We start from the raw sequence: 12963 nt of genomic DNA, 5'->3' as shown, positions 1-12963 counted from the left end.
ATAGGCAGATTTTTTTGGTAATAATTTTGTAGAGGAGAAAAATGAAAAAAGACACGTATTACATTCCAGTTTATGTCTGTAACAAAAAATGTAAACATAAAAGAAAGTAGCATCTTTAAACTCAGTTACAAGAATGAGTAAGTGAGTATCAATGGGGAGAAAATCTTGCTGTGAAAAGTATGATGTACAAAATTTAAACCTACATACTTATAAAAATTAGAACACAATAATTTGTTCATGGCTACGGACTACCTTGTTTTAAGGAAAAAAAATACCAAAAATCTTGTCAGGATAACAACAATCATGAATTTGAAAGAGTATTCTACCTTTTGGATATACTTATTTTAATATTTCACAATTTTCTTTTTGAAGTCTGTATCTTAATTTTAAGCAGCTTACTGATAAAGTAAAAAGAATGGCAACATTTTTTCACTTAGTAGAATGTGAAGAAATGATGCAACTTAAAATTAATGATACCTTATATTTGACAAAATAATGTAGTTATCACAGTACTTAGTAAATATGTAGTTAATAAAATCTTTGTGAAATGATTCAGTACTAGTTTCTATGAGTGGAAATTTCAGGCAGAAAAGTGAATGAATCATCATCAGAGAGAGCTTTCAAGAATACTATATAAAAGACTTTCATATTAGGTAAAGACTCAGACTGAAAGAACCCCAAATCTTTATTACTAAGATATTTTATTTATCAATGTGCTCCAAAAATACTGTAAACAACTATTTTAAGGTGTTACTCTGTGTTATATTGGACAAAATATCATGCCCCTCCTCCTTACAAGCCTACTGAATTTAAATGTTGCACATTTCCTAGATTTAAGTCTGAAATGAAGAAGGCAAACAAGGACTTAAACTTTTGTTTTACTGGGCTTCTAGGCTCCTCCCCAGATAAGACCAAGGTCCTATGTATATCCTATTAAGATTTAGTCATAGTACATACTGCTGGTGCTACTGAAAAGTTTTGTTTCTTGTAGGGTGATAGAAACATAATTGGTGTTTGTATATTGACTCTGTATCTAGCAACATTGCTAAATTCTCTAATTATAATAATTCATCTGGATACTCTGTACACAAATACAACATCTATAGATAAGTTTTGTTTTTTCCTTTCCAACCCTTACTGCTTTCTTTTTTCCTGTTCTTACCTTACTGCCTTGGCTAGAGCTCCATTATTATGATGCTGAAAATTAGTGATGATTGGCAGACATCCCTGACTTTGTGAAAATTAATAAAAGGAAATCTCATTTTTGGCGTCAGGAGGCCAGCAGGGGGAGCTCTCACATCCTACCACTGGTTGTCAACTGCAGACTCAAAGGAAGAGAGGGATCTTGCATGTGGATACTACTTGACTGTCCCAGAGGGAGGAAAAAAAGAGTTTCCTCCTCCCCTGGCAGCAGTTCAACCAATGAGAGACTGTCATAGTTCTGCTAATGAAAAGCCACTCTACTCTGAACTCCCAGTATGAGAGCCCACCCAATTTCCCTCCTTTTCTTTTAAATAAACCTGTTCAGGGGACTTGCCTATGGTTTTGCCATAGCTTGCTTGTCCAGGATGGCAATTTTCTGCTATTACTGAATAAACCCATCTTTTGCTGGTAAAATAACTGGCAGTTTTATTTTTAAGCTTAACTACTTATGCCCAATCTAAATGGGAAAGCATTCAAAGTTTCATCATTAAATATACTTTTAAAATAAACCACTTGGGAAGTCTGGGTGGCTCAGCTGGTTGGTTAAACATCCAACTCTTGATTTCAGCTCAGGGCATAATCTCATGGATGTGGGATCAAGCCCCATGTTGGGCTCCGTGCTCAGCAGGGAATGTCGGAGATTTTCTCTCTCTCTCCCCCACCCTCTGCCCCTCCCCCACTTGCATGTGCACACGTGTGTGCACGCCCATGCTCTCTCCCCTTCTAAAATAAACAAATCTTGGGGTGCCTGGGCGGCTCAGGTCATGATCCCAGAGTCCTGGGATCGAGCCCCGCATCAGGCTCCCTGCTCAGCGGGGAGCCTGCTTCTCCCTCTCCCACTCCCCCTGCTTGTGCTCCCTCTCTGTGTCTCTCTCTGTCAAATAAATAAAATCTTTAAAATAAATCTTTTTAAAAAAAAATAAACACTACTTATCACATTCAGGGAGTTCCTTCTACATCTAGCTTGCAAGGGGGTTTTTATTACCGTCAACAGATGAATTTTATCAAATTTATTTTTCATCTATTGAGATAATTGTGTCATTTTTTTCTTTATCTTTTACTATATGTTAAGCCAACCTTTTCCCATTCCTAGGAAAAGCCAACATTATCATGAGGTATTTTTGCTGGGTTTCCTGCCCTGACAGTTCCTTTAAAATTTCTGCATCTATGCTCACCATTGAAACTGGTCTGTAAATTTCTTTTGTACTTATCAAGTTCTGATATTAATGTTGTGCTACCCTCATAAAATGAATGGTAATGTTCTTTTTCTTTACCACCTGCGAAAAATGAAAAAATGTAGGATGTCTTGCTTGAATATTTGGTAGAAATATGCCAGGGATGCCACCTGGAAATAAAGTCTTTCTAAACAGGCTTATTACCAATCCAATTTATTTAGCTGTCATAGGTCTACACAGGTATTCTATTTCTTATGCTACTTGTCAATTTCAACTATATTTCTCAATTTATTTGCATCAAATGTTTCATTGTATGCTTTTATCTATCTAACGTCAACAGCATCAGCGGTCGTGCCCTCTTCACCTTTCATTCCTTACTTTGGTTATTTATGCTTTCTCTTCTCAGTAAAGCTCATTAAAGTTTCTCAATTTTTTTAATTTAAAAAGAATCTTTTTGATTCCTTGATCTTCTGTTTCGTAGGCATGCTTCCTTATCCATTAACTTCTGCTTCTGTTTTTATTTCATGTCCTCTATTTTTAGTTTATCTGGCTCTTATTTTTCCTTTTTTTTAAAATTTCATTTTATTATGTTATGTTAATCATCATACATTACATTAGTTTTTAAAATTTTTTGTTATGTTAATCACCATACATCATTAGTTTTTGATGTAGTGTTCCATGATTCATTGTTTGCATATAACACCCAGTGCTCCATTCAGTACATGTCCTCTTTAATACCCATCACCAGGCTAACCCATCTCCCCACCCCCTCCCCTCTAGAACCCAGAGTTTCTCAGAGTCCATAATCTCTCATGGTTCGTCTCCCCCTCCGATTTCCCCCCCTTCATTTTTCCCTTCCTACTATCTTATTTTTCCTTTTTGAAATGGATGTTTATCTCACTTTCAGCTGTTCTTCTTTCCTAATTTATGTATTTAAAGCTATCAATTTCCATCTAAGTATTCCTTTAAGCTACATTCTACAACTTGTGATACATAATATTTTCTCACCATTTGGTTAAAATATTTCCCAATCTCCATTATGACTCCTTTTGGGATTCATGGTTTTTGGAAGCATATTTTAAATTTATCTGAAGAAAATGCCCAATATAACTTCAAGCCTTTCAAATTTCCTGAGATTGTTTCTATGGTTGATATACACAACCTCTGAAAATTCTCTGCATATACCTGAAAAGAACATGCACTCTAAAACTGCTGAATACAGCATTCTATATTTGTTCATCAGGTTAACATGTTACCTGTGCTCTTTAAATTATCCTTATTCAGTTTTGTTATTTTATGTCCCTTCTACCAATTGTTGAGAAAAGTATCTAAAATCTTTCATAAAATTGTGACTTTCTCTATTTCTTTGAACTTCTGCTTTATGTATTTTCGAAGCTGTATTATTAAGTGTTTATAATTTTATAACTGTTATAGCTTGCTGGTGAATAGAACTTTATCCATTTATGAAGTGACCTATTTTATTTCTAGCAATGATTTTTGCCTTAGACTATATGGTCTAATATTATACAGCTATAAAACATTTTTTGTTAGTTTCTATGATACGTCTTTTCCAGTTATCTCTTTACAATCTTTCTGTATTGTTAATATGGGATATCTTTTAAAAACACTGACAAAAAGGGGCGCCTGGGGGGCTCAGTTGTTAAGCGTCTGCCTTCAGCTCAGGTCATGATCCCGGAGTCCTGGGATCGAGCCCCGCATTGGGCTCCCTGCTCAGCAGGAAGCCTGCTTCTCCCTCTCCCACTCCCCCTGCTTGTGTACCCCCTCTCGCTGTGTCTCTGTCAAATAAATAAAATCTCAAAAAAAAAACCCACTGACAAAAAAATAAAAAACTCTGACATTTTGTCAGAATTTAGTAATTTAAATTTAAAAGCTACCAATAAATTTGGGTTTATTTTAAGATTTTTATTTATTTGTCAGAGAGACACAGAAATGTTCATGTTCCAATACCCACTACCCATGAATAAATTATATTACACGGCAAGAAGGCATTAAAGTCACAGATGGGATTAAGGTTGCTAATTAGTCGATCTTATAATAAGATCATACTGGTGGACCCACTATAATTACAAAACTCTTTAAAATGGGAAGAGAGAGGTGGAAGAGTCAGAATGAGATGGCATCATTAGAAAGACTCAACTGGTCACTGCTGGCTTTGAAGGCAGAAGGAGCCACAAGCCACAGAGTGCTGGCAAACTCTAAATGTTGGAAAACACAAGAAAATGTACTCTGCCCTGAAGCTTTCATAAAGGAATACAGCACTGCCAACAACTTGATGTTAGCCCACTGAGGCCCACTTCAGACTTCTGACCCTCAGAACTGTAAGATAGTAAGTTAGTGTTCTCTTAAGCCACTAAATCTGGGTTAATTTGTTACAACAACAGTAGGAAACTAATATACATTTCTTAGTCCACTCAGGTGGTTATAACAAAGTAACAGAAACTGGAAGCTTATAAACAACAAACATTTATTTCTCACAGTTCTGGAGGCTATATGTCAAAGATCAGAGTGCCAGCATGGTCAGATTCTGGTGAAGGCTCTCATCTGGGTTACAGAATGCCAACTTCTCTATGTGTCCTCACATAGCGGAAAGGGTGAGCTAGCTCTCTGGGGTCACCTTTAAAAGGGTACTAATCCCATAATCCCAATCCCATGAGAGCTCCACCCTCATGATCTAATCACCTCCAGAAGGCCCCACCTCCCAATATCATTAGTTTGGGCATTAAGTTTTCAACATACGAATTTTGGGGGAACACAAAAATTCAGACCATAGCAACACTTCAAACCAATATCACAGCTAGAGGCAACTTGATTGTCAGGATACAGATCTGCTAGAAGGCCAGTCTGTGACCAATTCAATCTCAGGTATTTTTCTCCTTTTACTTCTTCCTTTTCCTGCTCTGCTCATCAGGCAACGTTTTGGAATTGCAGAGAGGAAGGATGATTTTAGATTTGGTTGCTTCTACCCTGAAGACATGGCCTTTTGAAGTCTAGCTTAATTTGCAGACGATACCCTCTAAGAATGTCTACTTTGGACAAGTCCCAAGGCTTGAATTTTGATCCTTTTGCCTAGTTAACCAGGAAAACACAAATAAACAATATTAACAAAGGACTTCAAGCTTAAGCAGCTTTGCCTCTTATTTTCTACTTACCTCTAATGTTAACCTTGGTATTCCCGTCTTTTCAGCTCTAATTTTTTTTTAAATCTAACATTTTTTTCATTGCTTTCAGCACAAAGATTTATCTATATAACTGAGATCAACCTTACCAAAAGACCAAAATTCCTCGTGCATTCAGTTTGACTATAATATAGAGTTCATTTATATAAATACATGCAATTTATCCATTTCTCTATTGAGAGCTGTGTGACTTTTCACTTTTTGGTTATTATGAACAATGGTGCATTAAAACTCTTGATGAATGTGTCATCCTGTCCAAGTGTTAGTTTCTTCTCAACAGAAATCTATAAGTGGAATTACATTGTCCTAAGGTATGCACATTTTCAACTTTACCAGACATTACATCATATGATTAAATCATTTTATAAGTCTATCGGCAATGTTTAAGAGTTCCTGTTTCCCCCCAAATAACCAAAACTTGGTATTATCAGACTTTATATTTGTCAAACACATTAAAATAAAATTTTAATTTAACATATTAGGTATAGCATTTTTTGAAATGTTCTACATTCCAATTGCCCTTTTGCCACTTTTCAACTGATTGTTGGCCTTTTAAAAATTCAGTTTTATGCATTCTGGATGATAACTGTCAATTTCGTGAACTGCATCCATCCAACTATGGCTTGACTTTTCATTTTGTTCTCTCGCACAGAAGTTTGTTTTATTTTAATAAAGCACAGATACTTTTTTTTTTTGTATCTTGTTTTATGGCTTACAAATTTTTACTTGGATAAAAAATTTTTTTGACAGAAATAATTATTTTACATGTGTATGTGTGTGTATAAAATTCTGAAATTTTGCTTTCATAAAGGAATACAGCATATTCATATGTAGTTCTTAAATCCATCAGAATTCATTTTTTAGCAACAGTCTAATAAAGAACCCCAACTGTATCCCAAGCATTACACTATCTCAAATGAGGAGCACCTGAGTGGCTCAGTTAGGTGTCTGACCCTTGATTTCAGCTCAGATCATAATCTCAGGGTCCTAGGATCAAGCCCCACATCAGGCTCCACACTCAGCATGGAGTTTGCTTAAGATTCTCTCTCCCCCTCTCCCTCTGCCCCTCCCTCCGCTCAGGCTCTCTCTCTAAAAAAATTTTAAAAAATAAAATTTAAAAACAAATAAAAAAAAATTACGTCAAATGATTAGTAAGGCTACCTTTATGTCCCTTAAGTCCCTAAACGTAAGTCTATATTTTTTTAATTAATAGCTTTATTGAGATATAATTTATGACCATAGGAGTTATTCATTGTAAATATACAATTCAGTGATTTTAATAGAACTCTGTATAATCATCACCACAATCTAATTTTAGAACATTCCATCACCTTGAAAAGAAATATTATACCCATTTAAGAGTCACCTCATTCCTACTCCAGCCCTAAGCACCTATTAATCCACTTTTTGTCTCTATAGATTTGCCTTTTCTGGATATTTCATATAAATAACCTGTGCTTTTTTGTGTCTGGCTTCTTTCACTGAGCATAATGTCTTTCAGATTCATCCATGTTGTAGCATATATTAGTACTTCATTACAATTGTATATCCATTTATCAGTTGATAGAACTTTGGACTGTTTCCACTTTTTGGTCACTGTCAATAATGCTGCTATGAACATTTGTGTCCAAAGTGTAGACACATATTTTCATTTCTACTGGGTTGGTACATAGAAATAGAATTGGAATTGCTAGTTCGTATGATAATTTTATGTTTAACATTTTAAGAAATTACCAAAATGAAAAAAAAAATTACCAAACTGTCTTCCAAAGTAGCTGGACCATTTTATACTCCCACCAGTGATTTCTACATTCTTACCAACACTTGCCTTTTTGATTACAGCCACTCTAGTAAGTATGAAGTGGTATCTCATTTTCCTAGTGACTAATAATGTTGAACATCTTTTTATGTGCTTATTGGTAATTTGTCTATGTTCTTCAGTAAAAAAAATGTCTATTCAAATCCTTTGCTTACATTGTAACTGGGTTATTTGTCTTTTCATTACTGAGTTGTGAAAGTTCTTATGGATATAGGTCACTTATCAGACACAATTTATCTGCAAATATTTTCTCCGCTCTGTGGGCTCTTTTCACTTTTTTGATGTCTTTTGGAGCACAGAGGTTTGTAACTTTGTGTAACTAAAGTCCAGTTCATTAACTTTTCTTTGTGGAACTGTTTTTAAGCTCTCCATTAATCTGTTTGTCTACTAATAAGCAAATATCACAATGTGTTAAGCATTATGAGGATCTTAAAAAATATTAATAACATTTAATTATTTTTTTAAAAAGTATAACATATAATTTGTTGACATTATTCTTGCTTACCTTATGGTTTTCATGGACACCAAAAATTTTAACTTAAAAAAAAAAAATTCTTTTTGGTGTACCCAATGGATATGGGTCAACGTATACCCAGTAAACTTGCTAAACTCCTCTACCCATTTTAACAATATATCTATTGACTCTCTTACATTTTTCAATACAAATATGTGTGGAAAGCCACAAATGTAATTCCTCTTTCAAATTATTGTGCTTTTCTTCACCCCTAATTCTATTGCTTTGGTTAAGGCCTCCAGTTAATGTTCAACAGGACTGGCAATACTCTAAATTACCTACACAAGAACAAAGGTAAGAATTATAGCACATTTCCCATCCAAAACTGTGCAAGCCAGAAGACAAGGGAGTGACATTTTTAAGTACTAAAAGAAACTATCAACCCAGAATTCTATACTCAGTAAAAATATCTTTTGAAAATGAAAATGAAATAAAGACATTTCAGACTATCCCCTCAAAAAAAAAAAATTATCAGAAGACCCGCAATACAAGAAATATTAAATGAAATTATTCAAGCAGAAGAAATATAGACCCTGGGATCTGTACAAAAAAAAAAAAGATTCCTCAAAAATTGTTAAGATAAAGATAAATAAAAAAATAAAAGAATTTTCCCATTCTCAATAACTCTAAAAGATAATCAACTATCTAAAGTAAAAACAGTAGTGATATTGGTTAATAGCATATATAAAATCTTTGCAAATCATATAACTGATAACAGACTTGTATCTAGACTAAATAAAGAACTCTCAAAACACTAAGAAAACAAGTTTTTTAAAAATGGATAGAAGATTTAAACAGGATCAGCAAAGAAGACATATGATGGCAAATAAGCACATGAAAAAGTGCCCAACATCATTTATCACTGACATGCAAATCAAAATGCCAATAAAAGGTCACTATACACCTATTAGAATGGCTAAAAAGAAACTGCTAATACTACATGCTGGTAAGGATGTGGAGCAACTAGATTTCTCATAAATTGCGGGTAAGAATGCAAAATGGCACAACTTTAGAAAACAGTTTGACAATTTCTAGTAAGTTAAACATATACTACCACATGATCCACAATTCCACTCCTGGACATTTACCCAAGAGAAACGAAAACTATATTTACACAAAAACCTGTACTCAAGTGTTCATGGGGTTTCATTCACAATTACCCAACCCTGGAAAAAACCCAATGTTCTTCAACTGTTGAAAGGATAAACCATGGTACAATGGAATACTACTCAGCAAAGGGAACAAACTACTGATACATGCAACAATATGGCTATATCTCAAATGCATGTTAAGTGCATTGTTAAGTGAAGGAAGCCAACTCAAAAGTACACACTGTGTGATTCCATGTACATAACATTCTAGAAAAAAGCAAAACTTGTAGGGTCAAAAAGCAGATCAATGGTTGCCAGTGCCAGAGTATAGGTAAGGAGATGACTACCAAGGAGCACAAAATAACTTCTGGGGATGGGGCACATGGGTGGCATAGTCAGGGTCATGAGATCAAGCCCCACATCAGGCTCCCCACTCAGCACTGGGCAGAGTCGGCTCGAGATTTTCTCTCCCTCTTCCTCTGCCCTTCCTGCTTGTGCTCTTTCTAAAATAAACAAATCTTTATAAAAAAAAAAAAAGAACTCCTAGGGTTGACAGAACTGCTCAATATCTTGATTGTGGAAGAGTGGGTCATCCAACTGCTTGTGTGTCAGAATTCATAAGACTGTTCTCTGTAAATTATATTTTAACAAACCTTGCTAAATTTTTAAAAAATAGCGTAAGAGATTTAAAGCAGAGAAAGGTGAAGGTCATTACTGAGAATTAAATGAACTGTGAGGTTAGATGGTTTAATGGGTTATCCTTAAGAACAATAAAGTCAACCAGAAATGATGTCAGGGTTTAAAGTAAAGATGGAAGACTGAAAATTAGTCATCAGTCATCAGTGATGTGGAAAGGTAACTTAGCTTCCCACATGTTCATGACATACCAAAAATCCCATGATCCTCAAAAATAAAGAGCCTTCTGTATGGGGTAGAATAATGATTTGAAAGCAAAAGCATGACACAGAGTACACACAGAGAAACTACTTGAAAAAAAAAAACAAAAAAACAAAACCTAAGATTCTGGAAGTGAAATATACCAAGAGAAGGTAAGATACAGGAAGTAGTGGGTAACTAAAATAGAACAGAGGTAAAACTTGCTGATGGTAAGTAACCATATTATAAATTTAAGGGTAGGTACTATGCTGATGCTTTCTGCATTCCCCACTCCGCTTATCATAATGCTATTATTAAAGCTGACCTAAGGGCTACAAATCTAATACTGTATTTTTGTAATGAAAACACACCTGATTATAATGTTTCTATCTGTAAATTACCTTTAGACAGATTCTTGAGTTGCTAGATTCTATTGTGTTTTAAGTCTTATTAAATGTAGCAAGTCTAGTAACTTTGACCTATTATATAACATACAAACTGTCTTTTCCTAAGGTCACAATTATTTAATGAAATGCTTTAGTCAGTACTCAGATGATAAATCCATTTAAGTGTATCTTTACTTCCATGGTGGTAAATCCATGCACTACACTCAACATAAAGCTGTACTGAGTAAAACTATAGTTTACACAAAATTTCAGTACTTTCTATCTGCTAGAATCTTGCTACTAAACACTGACTCCCGGACATAAATATAATAGACATTAAGGCAAAAGGCAAGAATTCAGACTTCGGCACTGGAGGATATAGAAAAAGATGGTGTCAGGTAAGGTTTTCCAGAAATGGATGACACCCAATCTGAGTCTTAATGGAAAAAGGGAGTTAGTTGGCAAAACAAGGAAGGGCACATTACACATATAGAAAAGGAGATTAGCATATAGAAAGACATGGGGAATAGAAAGCTTAATATACTCAAGAACAGCACTAGCCAACAGAACTGTTATATAATGATAGAGATGTTCTATATCTGTGCTGTCCAATACAGGAGTTGAGGAAGAGATTTAAAATTTTTATTTAGTTTTAACTAATTTAAACAGCCATGCCTAGAAATTGAAAAACTATGGCAAAAATAAAGAATGTGATGTGAAGAAAAGGAAATATAAAAGGCTGGAGAGATGAGCGTAACACGGATCCTGAAAGGCCTAGTGCATTTTCCAAGTAGTTAATTTTTACCTTGAAAGTCAGAATGAGCCATGCTAGGTCTTTAAGTAGTCAAGAGACAGGATTAGCTTTACATTCAGAAACGATCAGTTGCAAGTGGCATATAGACTAAATGGGAAAAGAATAAAGATACAAGGCTAGAAAATTTGCAGAAATACAGCGGAGAAAAAAACAAGAACCTAAGTTTAGGCAGAAGTTTACCTAAGAGAAAGAAGATAGCTCTGAGTGATATAATACAATTAAGTGGAAATAATAATTAAATGGTGACATAGCTTCATTATTTTAAGGTGAGGCTGAGTGGAATTAAGATTTCTGGCTTGAGAAATTGAGTGAATAAACATTCACCAAGACAGAAAATCCACGAAGTGGTTTTGTTTTGGTTTTGTTTTACATAATTGGTAAACATAAAAAGAGTTCACTTTTGGATATGGTCACCTTGGATATGTGAGCATAAATCAAACAAAAACATCCAGACGCAGAAACATAGACTTAGAGGTCATCAGTACATAGACGGAAGATGCGAGTCCCATTTTCTAATTAATTAAAACAGACTTTCTTCAAGTATCAGAATAAAAAATTTTTAAATTACCACTCAAAAGCTTTTTTCTATTTAATTGCTAATACTGTAATGTTATCATTGTTTTTTTACTACAAATGTTCAGTATTTCAGTACACATAAACAAAAAGTCAATACACCATCTGGTAGCCTGGCCTCCCCTCACCCCTGCCAACTCTCAAGACCTAAAAAATGCTACATTATATCCCACCGCCCGCATTCACACAAAGCTCTTCTCTCAACCTACAATATATTCCAACCCCCCAGTTTTATGCCCAAAACATGTCTGGATAACTCCTACTAATTCTTAAAAACTTGGTATTAAGAATCACTAAAACTATAAAACTCCTAGAAGAAAACATAGGGAAAATACTCCTTGACATTAGTCTTGGTGATGAATTTTTTTATATGATACCAAAAGCACTGGCAACAAAAGTAAAAGTAAACATGTGGGACTAGACCAAGCTAAAAAGCTTCTGCACAGCAAAGGAAATGACCAACAAAATGAAAAGGCAACCTACAGAAAGTATTTACAAACCAAGTGCTCCAGTTTTATATGATAAGGGGTAATAGCTAAAATATATAAAGAACTCACACAACTGAACAGCAAAAAACAATCCAACTAAAAATGGGCAGAGGAACTGAACATTTTTCCAAAGACATACAAATGGCCAATAGGTACATGAAAAGGTACTCAACATCACTAATCAGGGAAATGCATATCAAAACCACAATGAGCTATCACCTCACACCTGTTAGGATTGCTATAATCAAAAAGATAAGAGATAACAAGTGCTGGTAGGAAGCGGAGAAAAGGGAACTCTTGTATACTGTTGCTGGAAATGTAAATTGGTGCAGCCACTACAGAAAACACTATAAAGGTTCCTCAAAACATTAAAAATGGAATTACCATATGATCCAGCAATTTCACTTCTGGGTATGTATCTGAAGGAAACAAAATCACTATGGTGAAGAGATACCTGCCCCTCCCCACTTCACTGCAGTATTATTTACATAGAAACAACCTAAGTGTCCCTCAACGAATGAATGAATAAAGATGGGGTAATATAGATAACAGAATATCATTCAGCCATGAGAAAGAAAGAAACCCTGCCTTTTGCAACATGGATGAATCTAGGGGACATCATGCTAAATGAAATTAGCCAGACAGAGAAAGACAAATCTGTGATCTGATCTCACTTTTATGTGGAATCTTACAAAAAAAAGAGAAAAAGGTCAAACTCCTAGAAACAGAGTAGAATGGTGGTTACCAGGGGCTGGGGGGTGGGGGAGATGGAGAGATGCTGGTCAAGGAGAACAAGCTTTCAGTTAAAAGATGAAAAAGCTCTGGGG

The 12963-nt window shown here is 34.9% G+C and overlaps 1 protein-coding gene across 5 annotated transcripts in view; it reads right to left on the bottom strand.

Annotated features, from left to right (window-relative positions):
* The window catches only part of LCORL (ligand dependent nuclear receptor corepressor like), a 166753-nt gene that overhangs the window by 129831 nt on the left and 23959 nt on the right, over positions 1-12963 (bottom strand). The window lies entirely within an intron of this gene.

The sequence above is a fragment of the Eumetopias jubatus genome, unplaced genomic scaffold (assembly GCF_037043125.1).
Source record: "Eumetopias jubatus isolate StellerSeaLion01/CBP00866 unplaced genomic scaffold, mEumJub1_p1.0 scaffold_2, whole genome shotgun sequence".
NCBI classification, from domain to species: Eukaryota; Metazoa; Chordata; class Mammalia; order Carnivora; family Otariidae; genus Eumetopias; species Eumetopias jubatus.
The sequence above is the reverse complement of the archived record's forward strand: the minus strand, read 5'-3'. Positions and strand labels throughout refer to the sequence as shown.